At 39.7% G+C, this 23,660-nt stretch overlaps 1 long non-coding RNA gene across 1 annotated transcript; it reads right to left on the minus strand.

The window, feature by feature from the left end:
• Nucleotides 1-10,939: 10,939 nt before the first annotated feature.
• Nucleotides 10,940-14,939, minus strand: LOC111816755. The gene is made up of 3 exons (XR_002821088.1): nucleotides 14,821-14,939; nucleotides 11,343-11,347; nucleotides 10,940-10,952 (listed from the first exon to the last, which is right to left on the minus strand). It is a non-coding gene; the product is annotated as an uncharacterized LOC111816755 (long non-coding RNA).
• Between the last annotated feature and the right edge of the window lie 8,721 nt (nucleotides 14,940-23,660).

Below are 23,660 nucleotides of genomic sequence, written 5' to 3' on the forward strand. Positions count from 1 at the left end.
TTTTATTTTATTTATTTATTTATTTATTTTTGTGGAACTGGGGATTGAACTCAGGCCCCTGCGCTTGCCAGGCAAGTGCTTATTCCACTGAGCCATCTCCCCAGCCCCTTAAGTTTTAATTTTTATCAAGTTTATTTTTAATGTTTTTGTGTTTGTTTTTTTGTACAGGGTCTCACTACACAGCTCAGACTCATAGTGAGCCTCCTATTTTCAGCCTTCCCTGTACTCAGATTACAGATGTGCACCACCACGTCCAGTCTCGGTGGCCAGCTCAGCGTGCCCGGAAGTAGGACTGGCTCAGCATGTGGTGCCGGGAATCAATTCCAGATTCCTGAGTTGCCTAAGTAGGTACCTAGTCTGCTGAGCTGTCTCGCCCATCTTTAATTTTTAATAGCATATGTTTATGTTGCATAATGATTACTTTCCAGTGGGGAATTTGAACAGGTGCATCACACATCTTAGTTCTTTTTTTCTCTCACTTCTCCTCCTGCCTCTTGATTCCCTTCCTTTCTGCAAAAGATCTGTTCCTTGCTTCCTATCATCTTTTATTTTTATTTTAATTGCCTTTTGTATCTTTTGTTCCTGTGGAAGAGAAACCACACCATACTTGTGCTTCTGCACCTAATGCATTTCATCTAACACTGGGGTATCTAGGTTCATCCGTCTTCCTTTAGATGACCCAAGTTTACTCTCCTTGGCTGCAGCACAGGGTATATACTCTCATGCAGTATAAATAGCACATTTTCTTCATCTGCTTATGTGTTGATGGATAGATAGGCTGCTTCCAAGATTTAGCTATTATGCACTGAGGAGTTACAAAAATGGAGATGCATGTGTCACTACAATATTGTGTCTCGAATTCTTCAGGAAGATATCTAGAAGAGAAATTTGTAGCTCAAATTGAATTTCTACTTTTAGCTTTTTGAGGAATCCCCATGCTGATTTCCATAAGGGCTTTACTCCTTTTCGTTCCCACCAACAGAGTCGAAGGGTTCCTTTTTGCCTTCAACCTTGCCAGCATCTGTTACGTATTCGATTTCTTGATGATAGCTATCCTTTCTGGAGGCAGATGGAATCTGGGCGTTGTTTGAATTTGCATTTCTCTGATGGCCAAAGATGTCAAACATTTGTCATGCATTTATCGGCCATTCTTTTTTATCTACATCCTATAAATTGACATCACACAGTATGTCTTCTTGTGCCTGGCTTATTTCTCTTATCATGATGCCCAAGGTTCTTACATGTCACAAATGACAGAATTTTCTCCTTTCATAACTCTGAAAAAAAAATGAAATATATATATATATATATATATATATATATAGGCTAAGGGCATGTAGGAGGTTCCTATAACTTGGCTGCTGTGACTACTACTACATGCACATAGAAGGAGAGTAGATGTTTCTTTGACAGACTGATCTCATTTATTTAGGCTCGAGTTCCAGTAGTGAAGTAGCTGGATCACATGCTTTTCTGCTTTTAATTTTCTTAGGAATTTCCACGCTGTCTTCCATAACAGCTGCACTAATTGCATTCCAACCAACAGTGAGAAAAGGAATCTCTTTTCCCTGCATCACCAACAACACATGTTTTTTTTTTTTTTTTCTCTCTCTCCTTTTGGTTACTGCCTCCCTAACAAGTGAGGAGAGATGACTCCTTGTGGTTCTCATGTGTGTTTCCCTGAGTAGTGGTGACGTTGAGCATTTCTTCACATACCTGCTGAACATTTTTGTGTATTTTTGTTTTTTGGAGAAATATTCACTCAGACGTTTTGCTGATGTTTGAGTAAGTCTATGCTTTTCTGACCTCTGAATCCCTTGCATATTCTGGATACTAATCCTTAGCAGACGCAGGGTTTGCACGTATTTTCTTCCAATCTCCAGTCATATTAGTGTGTTGGGCATTTTCTTGACTTATGAATAAGTTTTGTATTTTGATGTGATCTTTTCCTGTTTCTTCATTTGGACATTTATGGCTATAAACTCCCCTCTTAGACTGTGGATGCTACATTCCACAACTTTATATGTTGTGTCACAATTTTTGCTTCAAGGTATTATTTAATTTCTCTTTTAATTTTTTCACTGACGGCCTGCCAAATAGCTCAGCTGATTAAAGCTCCTGCAAGCAGGTTCATGGACAAGGGGTTTGATCCCCGGGCCTGCCTTGCCGGGGCGCACAGAGACGGCAATTGTGACTGGGCGTGGTGGTGCGCACACGTAATCCCAGCTGGTATTACAGGCTCGTGCCGCCACACCCAGTCTTGAATGCCATCTCAACGCACTGCGGCAGCAGGGCTGGCAGGGCAGGCCCAGGGATCGAACCCCTGGCCTATGCCCGTTTTGCAGGTGCTTCAATCCACTGAGCTATTTCACCAGCCCTATATATTTTTTGAACATGTATTTTCAGCTGTTACAAATACATTTCATTTTTTTTGTCTTTCATTTTTCATCCTTTCCTTCATTATTCTTCTGAATAAAGACTTAAGCTGCTAGACATCAAAATCATAATCTTTAGAACCAATCATTCTTCATTCTTGGGAAGTGAATGAGCTGATTATCTCAGAATTGTAGGTAAGTACAATATAATAGCATTCAAAAATGAAAAAATATTAAACTTAGAATAAATTTAAAATTCATCTAAGTCAAGCAACTTCATTATCCTGATATGTTCAAGTTTTCTCCATATCAACTATAATTCCACACATAAATATTTTAATATTGAAATAAACTCATATTAGCTCATTATAAGATTTCATTTTAAATTATTTAAATGTATTTTGATACCTATGTATTTGGGGATTTTTGCAAAAATTTATCTTTTGAAAATAACACGTTTTTGTATTTCTGTTAGTGAATTTCCCTAAGATGTTACTTTCAATTTCATATCCATAAATTGTATCATCTTTTCAAAAAGAGATTTTGAATATGTCTCTTAGTGAAGAGTTTACATGATAAAAGAAATTTTACTTAAGAGTAGCAAAATTTCATGAACAATATCTACTAAATAATTCAAGACAATAAAATTTAACATTTTGTCACATAACATAATTATTTACATAGCTATTCTCTAGTTAATTTTTTTTATGTTCATAGAAAATCTGGCCTTTTGGGTCAAAGCTCACCTTGTTTCATAAAAAAATACTCTTTAGCAGTTTTTCTATAACCTAAAGATTCACATATAGAAATTTGTAATCTGCACGAGATGTCATGTTGATGAAATAAAACCTAATTTCGTCACCATTTCCACAAACAATTTTTAAAAAATGAACTCAATAAAAACAGAGCAATTACCTGTGAACTTGAGAAAACATAAGTGAATTCAGTTTCTATTTCTGTTTTTTATGTTAGGAGTTCTTTTTCTGAAGTTTCTTTGTGACACTAACTCAAAAAATCATCTTTTGCTCTTTATATTTAATAAAAATCAGTTTCCTAATGTGCTTTCACGTTTATAATTACTTCATTCTAAAAGTTCTGCTGAATGTTTTCAAGATGCTTCCAGACCTTTCCACACTCATGTGAGCACCAAAGAATTCAAATCAGCTACATCTCGATTATCAGTATTACTAATCTCAAGACTTATACAAGCTCCTAAAGTCACTTTTACTAGAAAAAGAAGCACACACGCATATCCTTGTAAGTATGGATGATTTATAAGCCTTGTCCTGTGCTGATTTGTGTGTGCACATGGAGTTTCTTGACCATCTGTTTTTTGCTTCACACTGAGCTATATTCTGATATAAATGAAGACATCAGCAAGGGCCTGGCCTGGAGGGTTTCACACAATCTGTTAAGCAATTCGAAATTAACATGTAAGTGAAGCCTAGCAAAGTGACACACGTACTATGAGTGCGCAGACTGGAGCTCCTGAATCTTTACTGCAGAGCCGCAAAAGCTTCACAAAGAACATGCTCTGTGAAGTTTCTGAGGCAACTTGGAATTTGACAAAGAAGAAAGGAGACACAGGTAGAGACCACAGTGCCAAAACAGAGATATAAGAAGACATTGGCCCAGTTAGAAACAGCAAAGCATGTGAATTGTATGCTTTATATGATGGTATTTATTAAAACACTACAGTAAGAGAGATCACGTTATTTTATGTTAGATATCATGCTAAAGAGTTAGTATTAGATTGTAGTTGATAGGTGCTAAAATTTGAAAGATTTTGGCAAAAAGAGAAATTATCAGTTGTTTTGTTCTAGCAAAACATCTGAGGTTAATGGGAAAATAATGGGGAAGGAGAAAAAGAAAGAAAATATAATAGTTCACAAGTAACTAAAAAAAATCTAGGTAGAAGGGAAGGTGACCTAAAATAGTAGATACTACAGACAGTAGCAGACTTCTAGGAGCATTTGGAAATATTTTGCAATATTAACTATTAATTAGAGGGTTACTGTTCTTACACTTACAGATTAAGGAAGTTAAATTTATTTCTTGACCCAGCTAACACAGAGAAAAGTGGTTTATTCTTTCTCTTTTTTTGTGGTACTGGGGATTGAACTTAGGGCCCTGTGCTTGCCAGGCAGGTGCTTATTCTATTGAGCTATCTCCCTGGCCCAAAAAAGTGTTTTAGAAAATGTCTTATGGATGTTTAAAATACCAAATTCCCTATCATTTATTTTTAAAATATCATGGGGGGAATTTTTAAAGGACAAAGAGAAAAGTGGACACCCATGAAACGTCTTCTAGAGGTCCATGAAGATCTCCTCAATTTACTGCTGTGAATTTAACCTCACTGTATGCATATTAGTAGTTGTTATCTGAAGATATTTTCTACCCATTTATATCAAACATCTCTCTATCAAAATATAGACATCTTCAGAAACATATATCAAGAAGGGTGCTGAATAGCGATTACATGGATTCTATAGAGGCATTCAATTGATTTTCCTACAAGGTAAAAAGCAGTCACTGACCATTCAGAGTCAACATAAATGAAAAAGAAGTAGGGATCTTCACATTTCCCCCTTCCACCAGTACTTTCATAAAACCAGGGAAGCAACAGAAGGGGGTTCCAATCAGATGTAGGCTGGGAAGAGGCAATGGGGAAGTAAGAACAGCTGTAGCTCTGTCCCTTGAGCAGGTAGGACATAATGGCATCATTAACTCAGACTGAGAATCAACAGAGGACTTTTGTTCTCAGGGCAATGTGTTCATTTCAGTGGATATTTTGAGAGTTTTAGATGTACAAAAATATCTGCTTCTACATTGAGTGATTGTGTAGATCGAGGTCAGGCATAAGAATAGTTTTATGTTTATGCCATTGCTAGTCTGCACAGGGACAGAGTAAAAGCAGGAGAACAGGTGGCCAACAAGAATCTACTAAATCAAAGAGCAAGAATACTGAGGGTAGGGTCCAGGGAGATGGCTCAGTAGAATAGGAGACTAAGCGCTTCCCTGGCAAACACAAGGGTCTGAGTTCAATCCCCAGTTCCAAAAAAAAAAAAAAAAAAAGAATACTAAAGGTAAAGTCAAACATTCACAATATCAAAATAATCATGCAAAAACCTGAAACATAGACAATACAAGAAAACATATAAAGTAAAATTTATAAAAATTCTGAAAATGTGTGCATTAGGAACCATCAACAGAGTGAAAAGACAATCCATGGACTAAATACACTTGCATATTATATTTGATAAAAGACTAATTTCTCAGAATATATGGAACTTCTAAAACTATGGCATGCACAATAGTCAAAGTTCTTGTAGACGATGCTTCAAAGAAGATATCCAATACTAAGTAAGTACATTAACAAGTTCAGCATCACTGTATATTAATGAAAAGTAAATAGAAAATACCATGAGATACTACCTCACAGCTATCAGTATAGGTAGAATACCAAAAATTTAAAACTTAAAACAATAACAGATGAACCAAGTGTTGGAAAAAGATGGTGACATAACTAAAGCCTCATGCATTATTGGTAGGAATGTAAAATGTTACAGCTGTTGTCAAAAGGAACATGGTGGTTCCTCAGAATATTGTATGCAGTCCAGCAATTCCACATGTCTTCGTTACTTTTCTATCATTGCTGAGACAAAATATCTGATGCCAAGAATTAAGAAAGGAAAAGGCTTATTTAGCTCACAGTTTGTGGAGGCTTCATTCCATACCTGGCTAGCTCCATAGCTTAGTAGAACATGGCAGAAGGCAGCAGTTCATGATGGTGGAAGACAGAAAAAGCAAAAATGGAGGATTGGCAGAAAGCAAGCCCCTCTCCCTCCTTTCTCCTGCATTCAGACTATCCACCCCAGGGTGGGTGTAGCACTCACACCCATAAACCCAGCATTGTACCCTGGACCAATCAAAAACTCTAGAAGTTCACTGCATGACTGCAGGAGGAGCTGGGAGGACATCTAGACACAAACCATAGTACTATCTCTTGGTATATTCTCAAAAGAATTGAAAAGAGGGTCCCCAAGAGATAGTTGTATATGCTTATAGAAGCATGAAGAGATCTACTGTCTTTCTATAAGTTTTAGACAATAAAAATGGTATATGTATACAATAGAATATTTTTCAACTTTAAAAAGAAAAGAAATTTGGACATACAGTCTACCTTGGAAACAACCAAAAGACACAACACTATGTAAAATACGAAAGAAGCAAAGCTCATATTCTATTTTTGTACACCTGTATCTTGTAATCTGAGCAACTACTTTGAAGATAGCAATATGCACTATAGTAGCCATTGTTCATTTCCTACAAGAGTAGATGAATAATTTTTTTAAAAATTTTAATATGTGAAAAGAAAGGAAACAAGTTCATCTCAAAAGGACAAATACTGCATGAATCTACTTATAGGAAGTACCTCCAAGAGCCAAAATATCAACAGAAGTAGAGCAGCAGTTGACAAATCCTGCAAGTAGGTAAAAAAGAAGTTGTTTAGTGAGCATAGAGATTTAGTTTCAAAAGATAAAGAGTTCTGAAAATAGAAGGTGGTGATGGTTGTACAGAACTATTATTGTATTCATTCCTGTTTTATCACAACGCATAATCCGGAAGGAAGAGAGAAGTTAATTACCAAAGAAGCAGACATGGAATAACTGATAAGAAGACCTTGAAGGGGCCGGGGAGATGGCTCAGTGGAATAAGCACTTCCCTGGCAAGCACGAGGGCCGGTGTTCAATCCCTGGTTCCACCAGAAAAAAAGAAAAAGAAGAAGGCCTTGAAACCAAGGAATGGACAATTTTGTCTAAGTATATCTTAATTATGTCTATTGATCTTGATTATGTCAAAAATGAAAGATTCAATTCTGCTCTCTTGAGGCAAATATTGATGAGCAGAAAGGGTAAAAAACCCATACATCTTTTGATATCATAATTAAACATAGTTGCTAAATAAGAGTTCCATGAAAAATTCTTGAACGATAGTAATTTTATGGCTATATAAGTGTATAATACTGTCACTAATGAAATAACATTTTAACCAACTGATAAATAAGCTATCACTTTTTATCACATGAAAAGATATATGAGAAAAAATGAGTTTGTGAACTGCACCAGTAATCAAATCTGAAAGATAGTTACAGTTATAAAAAATTTTATCAGTCAAAAAATAAGTGGAATAAACAACATAACTAGAACTCAGATGGGGGGAATCACTGTGGTATTTGATTAACTGCCAGGAAATGACTGATTTTCCAGTAATCAAAATGAAAAAAGCAATCAGATGAGTTTATAATATGTATCACCACAGTGATTCATTATTTTCTCTTCTTGTGGATTAATTAGCATTATGAATACTCAGCATATATTAATTGTCTACGAGTAAGAGATATAAACAACCTACAGGTTCAAGAGATCTCAAGGAAGTTTTAGAGATGAGCAGACAACATGGCAATGTTTTAAAATAGCACACCTGGTATGAAAAGATTCTGTCAAAAGCAATGATTAAAGCAGAAGCCATTAAAATCTGTGGTCTTCAAGCTTGAAGGACATCACCACTTGAGAAAGTTAGCAAAAGAGCTCTTGAACTCTTCCAAATTCTATTCCAGACTGAAATAAAAATACAGAAATAAATGCTTAGAACAGATCAAATGCCCCACACAAAACTGCCAGCTTACTTGAAACCAAGGACCAGGGGATATGTGTGGCACGTGATATGCTAATGGCCTGCAGGACAACCTGAGGGGAGGGGCGGCCAGGGCCAGATCCTGTCTGGGTTCCAGCTTTCATATTACAGGATAGACTCAGAGTCCCTAAATTGTTCCAGAAAAGAAAGTAATGACCAACTGCTTTCCAAGTAGTCTCTTACCCTATCGTCACACATCAGAAAGGGCAATGCAAGAAAATATGACTTATCTCTCTTCTTGCAAGAAGGTAGAGATGCCTGGATATGGACATAGTGGGACTGAGCACAGAGACAGTGACAGCTCTGTGACCGCCTGCTCCTCACCTTCCACGTTGGTCTCATTACCTAAGCTCCTAACCTGACCATTGAAGGCCCCTTCACAGCATATCCTGTTGTGGACATGGACCCTGCCATTGAGGGAATAACTTGTTCACATTAAAAAACCACTTTCCAATCAAATTCTGCAGGCATAACTTGAATTTGACCGTGTGATTTGATGATCCTTCAGAGACTTTTATTTCTATTTTGTAAAATATGTAAGAGAAAACAGAATATTTTGACATTTTAATATTATTAAAATTACTGTTGAAAATTCATGTGCACTGTCTTAATTGGAAAATGTATTGTTCTGACAAATTTTTGAAGTTAAAGCCTCTATTTTACTGAATACGATGCAAAAATGTAGAGAAAATACAGCTAACATTTGATTTGGTTTCTTGTCCATAGAGGGAGGTGAGATAAAAGCCATTGTAACTTTTTCTGAGAGCATAATTTTGACCGCAGAAGATGCTGCCAAACTGCACATGCGTAACATCAAATAATGTTTTAGACATCCTTAGCACTATGACACAGTTCCTCATCTCTCTCAAGACTAATGATCAGAAACAATCTGCAAAGGCTCGGCACACCTCACGTTTCCTGCTCCCTCTCACGTGCTGCCTTTCCAGGAGGCCACTGCAGTCTCAGTTCAGTATCCGGGATGCAGGACGCTAATGCCAACACTCCCCCACACTGGCACGTGAACAAGCCGATGTGCCCCCTGGCCGCTGCCCCTGAGGCTGAGCCGCACCAACACAAGAGGTTCCCAGAACAGTGTTTAGGGTGGCAAGAACCACCCCAGGAGGAGTTTGCAGCCTGAGCGGCCATCCTTCTGCCTGTAGAGGAGGAGGCTTCCCTGCCTGAGCCAGGGCCTTCCATAAGGGGCTCCTCTCATGAGCCCTTAAAGCCAGATACCACCAAACTTCACAAAATGCACGAAATATGGCCAAAACAGATAGAGGTAGTAGCACTTCACGGGTTTAGGTGAAATTAATAAGCTGTCTATATTATATGTTTGGATGTGCCCCTCATCCACATTCCGGACAACCCCAACCAGTTGCTGTTTTATTATATCATATTTTGAAATTTATGTATGGCAAACAGTTCATCCACCTGTCCCTGAAAACAACTTCCATAAACATGTGCACTTGACCATGACATTAGTCATTGTATCTGGGTTCACGATCACCCCCATGTTCTGTTCTCTTTTCTCAATATTTCACATTGTGTTTTGTTAAAAACACATTGCCTATTTATTCTCTCCATGAGCAAAAGACCTAATGATTGTTGAAGGAGTTATGAAACTTTAAATACAGTCTGTCACTTAGTTTCAACGTAGTATTTAGATTTAACGTTCATTATAAAACACCCATGAGCAGCCCTTTGAAAATAGCACATAATGCTGGGTCAGCCTTTATCTCTTCTGTGATTTGATTCAGTGAACTGTGACTACAAATTCAAAAGCACCAAGAAAACTTGGAGGCAGTTCAACAGATAGCAGTGGGAGGAGTTTCAGACCTGGAAGGAAGGAACACACAGAGCAGAGCCACTGCACAAGTGCACAGAAGAGGCATGGTTGGAAAAGAGATTGGAAAGGCAGCTAAAGGAAACGGTCAGAGGAAAGTTACTGTGCTGAAAGAGAAGGAAAAGAGCACTTTCTAAGTACAGATACGTACATATGTTCTCCACAGTCTAACACAACACCCCCCCCCCGCACACGCGCGCACAATCTTGCATAACAAGGATACAGTCCCTCCCTAACCAATCAGAACAGGTAGTGCAAGGACACTGTGCTGTGAGTCAAGCCATCGGCAAAAGAGCTGAGTAAATTCTCAAAGATCTGAGCTGTTGTTAGACTGCTTGAAGAACTAGAGCACCAAAATCTTCCCAATTTAGTGGTAATGATAGGTAAAGCTTGCATAGCAGGTTCTAAATTTCAAAGCAGCTTTTATGCACCTCATTAAGTTGACACAATAGTTCTATGGGACAGACATTAACATAACCATGTCTATCCTATGGGTAAACCAAAGGTAAGAGAAAACGGAATTTCAAGGACTCCCAAGGGAAAAAAATCAGCATCATAAATCAGTTTTAGATCGTAACCACCAGTTCTGCCTTCATACCTCGGAAAGGAGTCTTCTGTGTTAGCAGTACACAACGACTGAAAGGTCACCATGATAGACAAGACTAGCCGGACTTGAAGAGAGAAAATGCAGCATATTTGAGCTTTCCTGTGATATTTAAGCAAAAAAAAAAAAAAAAAAAAAAAAAAAGAGGGAAAGGGAGGTGACATAACAGTAGAAGAGAGACCACTGGAGAAGAAGAAGGGCAGCAGTGAGGGGGGGAGGAAGGAACAAGGGTGTGTGATAAGGGGTGGAAATGACCAAAGTGCATTTCATGTGGGTACCAAAATGCCCCAGCAGACAATCTGTATAACTGATGCACACTAACTAAAAATAGAAAATGAGCTTATACTTTCGGAAACGCCACACCCTTCCCTGCCTTTGTAAGGTCTACAAATGCATGAAGGAGAGCACATCACAAGGAGACTGTCGCCTGCTCCTGGAAAAGCGGGTGATGGAAATTGGCATTCTTTTATGATTACACGGCCCACAAGACACACACAATATGTATAGGAGCGACACATCTTCCAAAACATTGGGCTTCGGAAATATTCCTTTACAAACGAATTATTAAAAGTTTAGGATTTCAGTTGTTTGGGGAAATACATTGCAATTTCACAAATATAATCCCAGGTAAATTAGTGCTGTCTGGTGGAAGGAAAGGTGGGTTTGGCACCAATTGAATTTGTAATCCAGTCCTGATTTACCTCTGCACTCTTGGGTCCACTCCCATTTTTACGATTTTCCTTCACTGAGGCCATCTACAAGTGGTGGTGAATATGTAATCCAAAGAATTCCTTGGAAGCTGAAGTGAGATGGGAGTGCAAACGCTTCCTGCTGGCCCTGGCAGCAGAGTAGCTGTGTTATTTTGTGTAATTATGCGCAGGCCCTCAAATCCAAGCACAGAGGCAGGGAGGGCATTAGAAACACAGTGAAGGGTGGGGCTGCACTGGATCGGTGGAAATCTTTGTTGCTCATACTAATTAGGGTACGTGATTATTTCCTGTTGTTTGTTGCGAATTTCATATCAGCTAAAATGCACATGCCTAAAATAACTGCCACAGCAAAAGCATCTCTTTGCATGTTGCTGAGTTCGTTGTTTCGCAGACATTGGTGGGTGCCCAGAAGTTCCCTGTCGTAACTGTTGTCTAAGAAAAATGCAAAAGCTTGTTTTTACATTGTTATTGTAGGATAATTCATAACTTGTGGAATGAGGTTTTTCTTTTAACTATGTAAGTTAGTAATGATGGTCCCAGAACCAAAAAAATATGGAACATACTCCTCCTGTTGGATGGCTCATCTACTGTTATCTTCTACAGGGATAAAGTGCTGTAAAATAACAATAAGAATTTGACTATGATTTATTTAGATCTTGGAGATAGCCTAAATTTAGATTATTTAAATTTTATTTTTATTATTTAAAAGCTGTGCCTTTTCAAATGCCTTGTGGACATGCCACTAAGGAAGGCAGGAATTAAATATTTTTGAGCAACTACTGTGAATTAAATAGTCTTTATGCATTAACATCAATTCTCACTAGGTTATATATCAGCATTCTAAGTAATGAGTAGGCTCAATAATTAATGGCACATCTCAAACTTGGTTTGTGCTTATTTCCCCTGTATGTAAGAAGCTTGGGTGGGTTTTCTTGACAAAGAGCCAGCATTCAGGAGCAGCTCTTCTATGCTGTGTATCTCCCAACTCCCGCTTCCTCATCACCGTAATCAGAATCCAGTGAAAAAAGAAATCCACACTTATAGGACGTGCACACTCCCATTCCACTGGAAACAGTGTGGTCACATGACCATGCCTCTGCAAAACAAATGCCCGGAAATGTTATTTCCCTGTGTCCAAAGGAGGACCGGCTCAGAGTGAATTAATCAGTGATGATAACCAGGGCTTGCAGTGGGCTTACCTGCCTCCCAATTACTCCTGTGTCTGTTACGAGCTGCTTTGCAGATTTTAAAAGATTCATGTTTCTCCTACTTCCCAGCTCAAAGGGCATTACGTTTTTTCCTTCTTTTCTATGCTGTCTCTGAGGAAACCATGATAAACAACTACTCTAAACTCACCACTTTCAGGTGTAAAATTTGTGCTTCATATGTTTGCTTCATTTTGGGTCGCAGGTGTGTTAGCGACATGGACCCAACCTGTCCGTCTCTGAGCAGAGGAGCTTCCTAACACCTGCAGGGCTGTGGGAACGCCGCCCTTCCCTGCGGAGAATTCCAGCGTGCTCTGGAGGAGGAACGTGAGCATACTCTACGAAATGTAAATGAGAACCAGTAGTGAGACACGACGGGAGTCCCAGACCTGTTCTTCGGAGCTCCCCTTCAGAGACTGCTAGCCGGGGGAGCACAGAGAGTGGCGCCCTCGAGGGTCTCTCTCTGGGTCCCCCAAACACACCGAATCACTTCCTGCTGCGTGTAATCTCGGCAAAGGCGCCAGAAACCTTGATCCTCCAGGCCTGCAGGATGCCCTCCTTCAGGACTGCACAGGTCTCCCATCTCGGTGACGCGACTAGATCTTACACAGGGCGGGAGCCACAGATTTTTCTGGTCTGCTTCACTTCCACTGTCCGGGGCAGGCCTGCGACGCAGCATGCCGCCCCTCCAGCCTCTTCCCCCTCGCAGCCCTTCAGAGTTCGCAGGCGTTTCTCCTGGGCAGTCTCGCGTTTGTCTCAGCCTCCTGGAGAGCCCAGCTCCGCAGGACCAAAGTTCATACAAATATTAAATGCAATTGTGTAGATGCTAAATTGTATGCATACATATGTGCATACATACATACATACATACATACACAGAGAAAGGAACGATAATCAGAAAACAGCACTTTCACTGAAGTCAGGTGAGTATACTACGATAAAAGGGAAAGTCAAGGGCTGGCCAGATAGCTCAGTGGACTAAAGCACCTGCTTAGAGGCAGACACAGGGGCCAGGGTTCGCTTCCCAGTGTGCCTGCCAGCTCCACCCCCAGGACACCCTGAGCCAGCGATTGAGAGTGGGTGTGATGGTGTGCGCCTGTAATCCCAGCGCTTGGGAGGCTGAAAACAGGAGGATCACTGTGAGTCTGAGCTGCATAGTGAGACCCTATAGACCCTGTACTAAGTACATAAAAATAAATAAATAAATAAATAAATACTAAAAAAGAGGAAGTGGGCAAAAATAAAACAAAAATAATAAAAGTGATTTATAAAACATAAAGAACAGAACCAAAAGTATCAAATTGAACTAACTGGATGAATACCTGTATAAAACTAAAGTATAATAAAAATACCATAAACAATATGGAAGTTCATAAAATACTCAGAACAAAGACTGATATAAAGAAATCAATTACTTTATAAAAGCAAACAATAACAAATTAGAAGATATAATGGAAAGAATTATTTCATATTAAAATGTTAACTTACAAAACACCTCGGAATAAATTTAACATGACTTGTATAAATTTTATATGAATTTTTATAAAATTTCATCCCTATGTAATTGTATTTATATGAAAACAACACTGAAACTACACTGTAAACCAAAAATCAAGAGTTCAATGAAAGGAAGTATATAAGATGCTCTCACAGAGGAAAATTTAAGCAACACAAAATCAATTCTCTCTCTGCAAATGTATTTGCTTACTTGGAATGCAGCTAATAAAATGCCAAACTCATATTATTTGGAACTAGACCCATGGTTATAACATTAATAAGGAGAAATAAAGTCCTGAAGAAATACTTGAACCAGAAGAGCAGTAAAGAATTACTGGTGTTGCTACATATTGAAGTGTATATTTTAGGGTATCAATGACAATATAAAAGTGGCTGAACATGCCAGTAATCCTACCACCTGGGAGACAGAGACAGAAAGAGTAAAATTCAAGCTCAACCTGGCAACTTAGTGACCTCCTGAGACTCTGTCCTGAAACCAAAATAATTGAATGAGCTGGAGATGCGAAGGCTCTGGGTTCGTCTTAGTACATAAAACGCTATGGTGCTGGTGCTTACACAAGCCATCAAATATAATGCAGAATGTAAAATGTCTAGGAAAATTCCAATTTAAAAGTGAGAAGTTAGTATGAAGTAAAAGTTGTTTTCTACCTTATTGAATAAATGGGCAAAACAAGAGTATTCAACAAGGGGTCCAAATAACTAGTTGTAGGTTGTAGTGGTTGATGCATTGTGTCAACTTGGCTGGATGACTCCCCCGTGCACTTCCGGCTGGTGGGGGTCCCGCCCTGGGACACAATTGGTTCTACCCCGAGAGAGACTCAGCACAAAGAGACCATATAAAGGCGCTGAGGAAGTAGTCACACTTCACTTCATTGGAACTTCAGTCTTCTCATTCGGCTTGGACGTCGTCGCCTGGCTTGCAGCGCAGACTCTTCCACCTCCGGCTTGGATCCTCCACCTTCTGTCGCGGACTCTTCAGTCTTCCCTCGCAGACCCATCCGCTGACAAATAGAGACTTGCACGGAGCACAGCAGTGAGCTTCAGACCTTGGGACTGAACTCCTCAGTTTGGAGTGTGCAGACGGCGTCTGCACACTCCTCCATCTGACTCTGCGGCTGACTGTCGTAAGCCAACCTTGTAATTCCTTATACATTGTAAATCTTGTGTTAATATCTGTTCCTTATATTATATCTGTTCCTCTAAGTAAAACCCTGACCAATACATAGGTCAATGGATGCAGTGCGGTCAAGTGAAATATTTCAGATGTGTAAGAGTAGATATTGGTGGCTGGAGAGATAGCCCAGTGATCTAAGCCACCTGCCTAACAAGCACAAGCACCCAGGTTCGAGCCCCAGTACTGTATGCCATGCTAGCCCAGCGCTGCACCAGCCACCGAAACTGGGTGTGATGGCGCACACCTGTAACCCCAGCACTGAGGAGGCCGAGACAGAAGGACCACTAGGAGTCTGAGTTGCATAGCAAAACCCTGTAACAAATGAATAAAAGATTAAACAGTGCATGGCTTATCTCCTATGAGAAGCCCAAAGCATTAAGAGCAAAATGAAACTTATGTAATGATGCTGTAGAAAAAAGATTTCTATATAATGAGGAATGGGGGGATTTTTTTCAAATGGGAAGAGCAACAAGAGAAAGTGAAGGGAACAAAGGCGTAAAGGGTGGAAAAAGGAGACTTAAAGAAAAAGTGGAAATGGGAATGAGAGCTGGACAGAGCAGAGAGGGGGCGGGGAGTAAGAGACTTAAGATGCACACTGCACCTGCACAGATGCCCAGCAAGAAGGGCACTCAGTCTGTGCTGCAGGTATTTCCTAATAAAAAATAAAATATAAGCAAAGTATAGGAAAAAACAGCTAGTGAGAAATTTGAAGCAAATGGGAATCAAATCTTGTGACACGTTTGTACAGCACAATAATAATTCCAATGATAACTAATGCTTATGTGAAAAATCATTAAAGCATGTCAACTTGAGGAGCCCAGAAGCTTAAGTGGCTCAGCAGGGAGTCGGAGTCCTCACTTTGTCAACATCCGGAGCCTTTGCAACAGAAGGTGAGTGGTACACCTGCCCTAGTGCAGGTAGCCTGCTTACAGTCATACAGGGGAGCAAAAGAGGTTCTGCTCTCTGCCTCGTTTGCTCCTGCCACTTTTGCTGTTTTCTGCTACCATGAACTCTCGCCCCTCTGCCATGTGCCACCCTGCTTTACAGCCAATTGATTATAGACGGAAACCTCCATAAACTGTCAACTAAGTAAACCTTTCCTTTCTGAATCTTGGGCATTGGGTATTTTGTCTCAGCAATGAGAGAAAAGTATCCAAAACACCACAAGAATACTAGAATAAGGTGTAGCTGTATCCTTTTGTAGCTTTGAAGTGGGAAACGTCTTTAAGTCTCAAAACTCAATTCAAGAGTTTGATAAATGTGCTTAAAATCAAGGCTTTCTAGCCCTGGGGAGATAGTGCCGTGCTACCCCAGAACCTCGGGCACTGTGGCACACGTCTGTGATCACAGCTCTGGGGAGGCTGAGACAGGAGGATCACTGTGAGTCTGTGTAGTGAGATCCTGTGTCTGATAAATAGATAGATAGATAGATAGATAGATAGATAGATAGATAGATAGATAGATAAATGGATTTCCTTAGTTTCTTAGCATGAAATTTCATCCTAAACCAAGTTGAGCTGACTTTAGTGGTCGGCTTTAGTAGTAATTGGGAAAAGAACGGAGGAGAAAGGTTCAGATTTCTCCTAAGGCTCAAGCCTTGGCAATTTAGTTAATTAGAAACCAACCCAACACCACGCAGAAAGGGCATGAACATGCCATTCACTAAAAAGTGATCTTTACACATGTGGAAAGATGAGCAGCAGCACTTACTCTAAGTGAACTCCAGAGGAAAAATTCGCACAAACACACTGTCCCTAGCCACTTAGGGGGAAATTATACATGTCGATAACTGGGCCTTTCACAAGGCTTCAGAGAAACAGCGATGCTCACGTGTTGCCCGAGTAAAGCAGCACCAACCCTCTGGGGGTAAGTTGGTATTGTCAGCACTGTGAATGTGGAGCCAGCTATTATATTCCAAGAATTCACTCGCCCAGAGTTGAAATGATACAAGGTAACCTCTCAAGGCATTCTTCATGTCTATCAATGCAAAAAAAAAAAAAAAAAAAAAAGTTAATGAGGGCTGGTGACCCCTCACCAGGCCAAGTAGTACAGCTTAGACAGGAGGAACAAAATAATCACATTAAATGTCAAGATCTTCTTTCCCAAATAGTTGACATAAAAAACAATAGCATACACGTGTGTGTTGTATGCTACACATGTGATGTTACATACAAAAATGAAAAGACTGTAAGTGTGTACATGTCTGTGTGCACCAAAGGAAACAAAGGACGTGTAAGGGGCTAAGACTCCTGGTCACACACACGAGAGACAGCAGGAGCTTGCAGATGCAGAAGGAGACTGGGAAGCTTCTCGTTTGATAATTTTGATACTTCTGATTTGGCATTCAAATTCTTTGATCATGTACTTAATTTCTTTAACCCTAAGAAAAATATCTGAGCAAGCAAAGGCTAATGTACATATATTCATTTATTCCAAAAATGTTGCCTCAACAACTACAGTGGAGCACAGTATGCACTCGGCAGCAGAGGATAAAAGGTGACAGTTCGGACGTGTAAGGAGCACAGAGCCCTGTGAATGCCACTGATAAGCAATCATGACCCACATTGAACACTTGAGTGATTGAGCAAAGGAGGCTGCACAAGTAGAAACAGAGCAGCCAAAAGAGGAACCACTTCAAGGGAGAATAGAGCTGATAGGAGATATGCTACAATTTGGTGAAATGCAGGATTTATGCAAATTGAAAGCTTTGCCAGTAAGTGGAGAAAAGATGGGCATTTAGAGTGGATTCCAAAAGCTGGATATTGAGTGTACTTCTGAGGCTGAAGCCTAGGAGAAATTATACAAAAAAGGAAAGAAAGAAACTGAAACCCCAAAGAAATACTGAACAATATTCATATTTATTGGATCGAGGTCATTTTTTCTTTTATTAGAAGTTGCCATTCAAGATTCTGCTCTGCAATACCACCTCAATGAGAGAAGTTGGAAATATATGTTTTTTTCAAATACAACTGAACAAAATACACAACACTCTGGGAAACTATCTATTTAAAAAATCACCATTTAAGAGAAAAGCTAATAGTAGGGTGACTGCTGTCCAAGAATTAATGTTCCTGAAATTGTTTATCTCACATCTGGTGAGATGTCTAGGACCATTCCATGATTTATGATGCAGGAAATTTGAATTATTTTGATTATAATACTACTAAATCCATTTTCTTTTATTTCTGACCATGCTAAATATTAATTTCTCACAGAGCCAACTGGGGACAAGGATTCTAAAGACACCAAGGTTGCCAGTTCCTTCGCTACACAGCAAACACAACCCACACAGGCACAACTTATGTGTGTGTGAATCTCTAGTTGTCTCCAGCTGTCTTCCAAGTTTGGCATTGGGCACAAAGGGGCCCAGGTGAACAAAGATGAATTCCTGATGAGGAATCATCCTCCACATACAGTAGCAGAAAATTCTTCCTTAGTTAATCTTACACTTCCCATTAGGACAGCTGAGGGCCCAGACATGCGCATGTGTCCTTGAAGCACGTTTTTCAGGAAGTCCAAGAATATTCAAATGATGCATCACAAGAGTGGTTCACTCAAGCAAGAGAAAGAGAAAATCCAAGGCGATGTGCATGCCGTGCACCTGAGATCCCCAGGCTCTCCTAGGGGGCTTCTTGTCACTCAAAGGACACCACACTGCTCCCGTTTTAAATCAGAACAGAACTTTGCCAGGCAGAAGCCGACAGACATCGGCGTCTTCCACAGTCGATCACAAGCTCTGCCAAGCGTAGAGTTTACAAGTGTAACAATGGCAGCTGCTCGCACCAGGAGGAACATCTGGGAAAAGCAGAACCGGAGTCATTATCTTTCAGATTATGGTCTGTTGGAACAATGCCCAAAATATCCACTCCGAGGCTGAGTGACAGCATTTAGCCCCTGACAGCCCTGTAAGTGTGTTTCATTTCCCTGAAAGAAATTAAGAGCATCACATTTTCGAAAACAAACACAGCATTTCAGAACAATTCCAACAAATGAGGTGTAAATCTGTTTTCTCTTAGATGCTCCAAACTGCCTATATTCAAGATCAGCGTATGCATCAGGCACGCATGCCCTACCCACAAGTGATCGCAACGGACAGGAGGCACATGTTTCTGGGAGAGAGGTAAGAGAAGCGATAAAGCATCCAGATTATCCACTTTTGATCACTAGATACACTCACTGTTAGAAACGTCTCGATGATCTAGGATAGGGAAACATCCAGTTACCTGTTATACAAATCACTCCGGTATACAATGTAGCAAACTTGTGTGGCTTTCCACATAGCACGTAAACCTAAGAGAACAAAGAAGTAATTAGTTTTCCTCTATGACAGAGAAGTTGAAAGAGTGACAAAGATGTGAGGATGTCCTGTAAGCCTAGAGCTAAAAATCCTAAAGCGGTAACAGTGGTCCACGGTTCGGGGTGGGCTGCTCTTTCCTTACATTGCACGTGACCTCGAGATGCTCTCTGAAAACATCAGCAAGCAAATGCAAATGCCATGGCAGGGAAAGCACCACGATAAAAGAAGAAAGTTTGAGGAAATTACTTCAAGAAATTTAAGAAACAAGTTGTAGGCCATCCTGCGTTACACAGTGAACTCAGGGACTGCCTGAACCTCACAGAAAGAATCTTTGTCAAAATGTACAAACAAAATAGCTGGCCATGGGGGGGCACACCTGTCACCCTGGAACTTGGGAATCTGAAGCAAGAGGATTGCATGAATTCTACCCAGGCTGGCATGAGTTTAAGTGCTGCCTAAATTATAGAGCAAAACCTCACATCAAGAAGGAGGAGGAGGAAGTGATGGAGACGGAGAAGAAAGAAGAAAGAAAGAAAGAAAGAAAGAAAGAAAGAAAGAAAGAAAGAAAGAAAGAAGGAAGGAAGGAAGGAAGGAAGGAAGGAAGGAAGGAAAGAAAGAAAGAAAGAAAGAAAGAAAGAAAGAAAGAAAGAAAGAAAGAAAGAAAGAAAGAAAGAAAGAAAGAAAGAAAGGAGAAGGAAGGAAGGACAATAAAGAAAAATCCATAAAATCCAAAGAAACTCAAAAAGGCATAGAACCAAACACAGTACTTACCTATCTGGTTTGCCGCTAATTCCACATTCAGTTTCCAGAAGTAACCACTTTCCATTGCTTTCTTAAATATTTGCCCTACAAGAAAAAAATAAAATTATATATATATATATATATATATATATTTCTGTTGATTCATGAAAGAATGGTGGAGGATTTTTGAGCCCATCATACACCCTCTGTTCCTTCTCCTTCTCCCCAATGTGGCTATATTACAATTTCAATTGAATCCATATTCACTGTTCAGTTTTTGTAAAAGTTTTTTCCATTTCATGTATTTAATACATTTGTTTATATTCATGGCTCAATCTGCCTCTAATTCTATAGTGGCTCATATAAGAGTCTTTTAATTTTTATATAGGAGACTTTAATCTTCTACTTTGTATATTTCTCTCACTGAACAGTGATATACCCAGTGCTTATTAAGTTTCATTTTTACAATAAAATAATAATAATGAATTAGGTAAAGGAGAGAATGTTTAATTTCCTTGTTATTAAGAACATCATTGAACCAATAACAATCAACTCAAGGGTTAGATAGTTGCAGAGCTTGTTGTAACATTTGGGGAACAGTTACCAAAAACTAAAGGCCATAAGAACTTGTCATTAACAAAAATGAAATATAACTGAAAATAGAGGCAGAAAATAAAACAGGAACTGTCTCTAATTAGCATGCCTCTGATGCTGTTTCTAGAACTCTATGTTTAACAAAAACATTATGATCCAATGATTCTAGATGACCGATGAAGTCTGATGATAACCTTACATACCAAAGTCTGAGTTCTAGAACCAGGAGAACCCAGATATTGCCAGTAAATCCTGAGTGCTAATAATTTTTAAGTGATTTCTATATTCCTAGCAACCTTTGAAGGCTGCACATGGATTATGTTGTCAAAGACTCAATCCAAGTATGTGTTGATTTTGTGTTATCCATTCAATTGAGGTAAAGGAAATCAACCACAAAAAAAGTCAAAACAGGGATCTCCAACCCACAAACACAGACACGAGGTACCAGTCTCCTAAAGGCCAATTAGCAACTGGACTGCACAGCAAGAGTCAAGCAAATCTCTGTTTGTATTTATAATCACTTACCATAACACACTGCTTACATTGCTGCTTGGGCAACTGCATAAGCTTCTTGTAACTCTACTATGAAATGTGCATGTGGGGAATCCAGGTCATGTGCTCCTCAGAACGCCGGGTCACCTATGCTCCTAACAACACCGGTCACGTATGCTCATACAGAATGCCAGGTCATGTGCTCCTCAGGAAGATCTAATACCTGATGACCTGAGGTAGAGCAGAGATGGATATGCTAGCACTGGGGAGTGGCTGCAAATACAGATTAACATTAGCAGAGAGTTTTCATTTCACAGAGACCAGCATAAATCAGTTGCTTGTAGGATGATGCCAAAACTCTGTCAATTAGTGTCAAGTTACAATTAAGTTGTACCTGCTGGCAGGATTGAGAAAGGCAAATGAGTTAATGTACTTCAGTTATAAAGTTGTATCTGGTGACAGGCTCTAAGTCAGAACCAGCAATTATCTTATTTGTGAATTTCAGCTCTACCTCTGCTATGGTTTGTGGCTAGTTGTCCCCCCAATGTATCAGGCAATCATGGGGACTTCAAGAGTTTGAGACTAATTCATGATCCACTGGGATTATGGGTTTTAGTACTGCTGGGATTATGGATGTGAGTGCTACACCCAGCCTAGGGCAGAGAGCCTGAATGTAGTATCAGAGAGATAGACTTTCTCTCCGTTACTGTTGCCACTACTCCTCCATTTTGCTCTCTTGCTCTTTGCTGCTGCCATGGACTGGTGCTCTCTGCCCTGTGCTGCCCTGCCTTGGAGCCAGCTGCATATGGACTGAAACCTCCAGCAACTGTGAGCTAAATAAACCTTTCCTTCATTTTGTCAGGTATTTCTTCCAGCACCTAGAGAAGAGTAACTGAGACACCCTCTTCTAACATTGCCCACTTGTCTCAGAGTTTCAGTAAACCCATGTGTTGAGCTAATTAAAAATTACTAAAACATAAATAACACTGGAAAGCTTCTTAGAGCAGGGCTACTGAATACTGAGAGTAGAAACCTCTAAAGTGGCTGGCAAAATTGAAAGCTTCATTTGAAAGAAAATAGTAAGAGTCCTACGTAAATTACAGCTTCAAAGCAGTAGGCAACTCCCATTCTCTGAGCAGGCTCTGTTGATGTGGTGAGCAGGTACTGAACAAAGCCATGGAACTCTGCAAAGTGCTTTCTCACATTGAGACCAAGAAATTTGTGTTTGAACAAGACCTTCAGAAATTCTCAGAAGAGAAAATAAATGTGAACCTGAAGAACAGAAACTATTATTGGAGGATGTCCCTTCATTAAATGTGTCTACATTGAGCATATCATTCTTGCTAACTAACTGCACAGGTAAAGCAGAGAAGCCCCGTACTATTGGTGAAGTGTGAATCCTACCTACGACAGAGGGGATTTCAGAACAGTCATAGCAGTGATTTCCAAGCTCAAAAGACCTCCAAGCCAGGAAGGAATGGATTCATGACCTACTTGTATGTAAGTCAGTGAACTGATTTTGTCCGTGCTAGAAGAGGATCAATTACTTGAAATTGCAAATGACTGTGGTTTTACAAGCTTGTCCAGGATAACGTCAGGTATCCATTTTGGATTAAAGTCAATGTGGCATATACTAAAATTTCTATTAATTAAAGTCAATGTGGAATATCCTGAAATCTGTGTGAAACAGAGTTTCTTTTTTGCAGTGATGGCAACCAAATGAGATTTTGGAATAAGCTGGACATAAAGGACACACTTGGAGTGGTACTGTCCCATCATGCTTAGATGGACCATCTATTTGCAGGGAAATGAATGTGGTACTCCTATGACTTCACTTGGCATGAGTTATATAATTATTACATTCTATCAATAAATTTACAGTGTAGTAATGATAAAAATAAAATTCACAGTAAAATACTGTATGTTTGAATCAACCCAAAACTATTCCATTTCCCAGTCTGTGGGAAAATGATCTATTAAACCAGTCCCTGATGCAAGGATGATTAGGGACCACCACTGTAGCTGATGAAGGAAAGAACCAGATTCCTTCTTGAACACCTCAAGTGAATAAACTCTCTTCGTGAGAGTCACCTGGGTGGCAGGCACACCAGTAAAGTAGCCTTCTGTCTATATTGTGTCTTAAAACAGCTAATTTCTCTGCACTTCACCAGTTATACATGTCTGTTCCAGTCTATGACTTTTTCCCTTCCTCTACACAAAGCAAATAAACCAAGAAAGCTCTACCTATAAGTAGAGGAGGCAATAAAGAGAGAAGAGACTGGAAATCCAGATATCAATAAATGAAGAAAAGTTTAGATGCTGCATGCAGAATCACTAATTGAATCTCCTTGAATCTCTCGTCTTTCTCTCCTTGAATCTCTTCTCTCAGTCTCTGTCTGTCTGTCTGTCT

Source organism: Octodon degus, unplaced genomic scaffold, assembly GCF_000260255.1.
Source record: "Octodon degus isolate 3935 unplaced genomic scaffold, OctDeg1.0 scaffold00039, whole genome shotgun sequence".
Taxonomy (NCBI): domain Eukaryota; kingdom Metazoa; phylum Chordata; class Mammalia; order Rodentia; family Octodontidae; genus Octodon; species Octodon degus.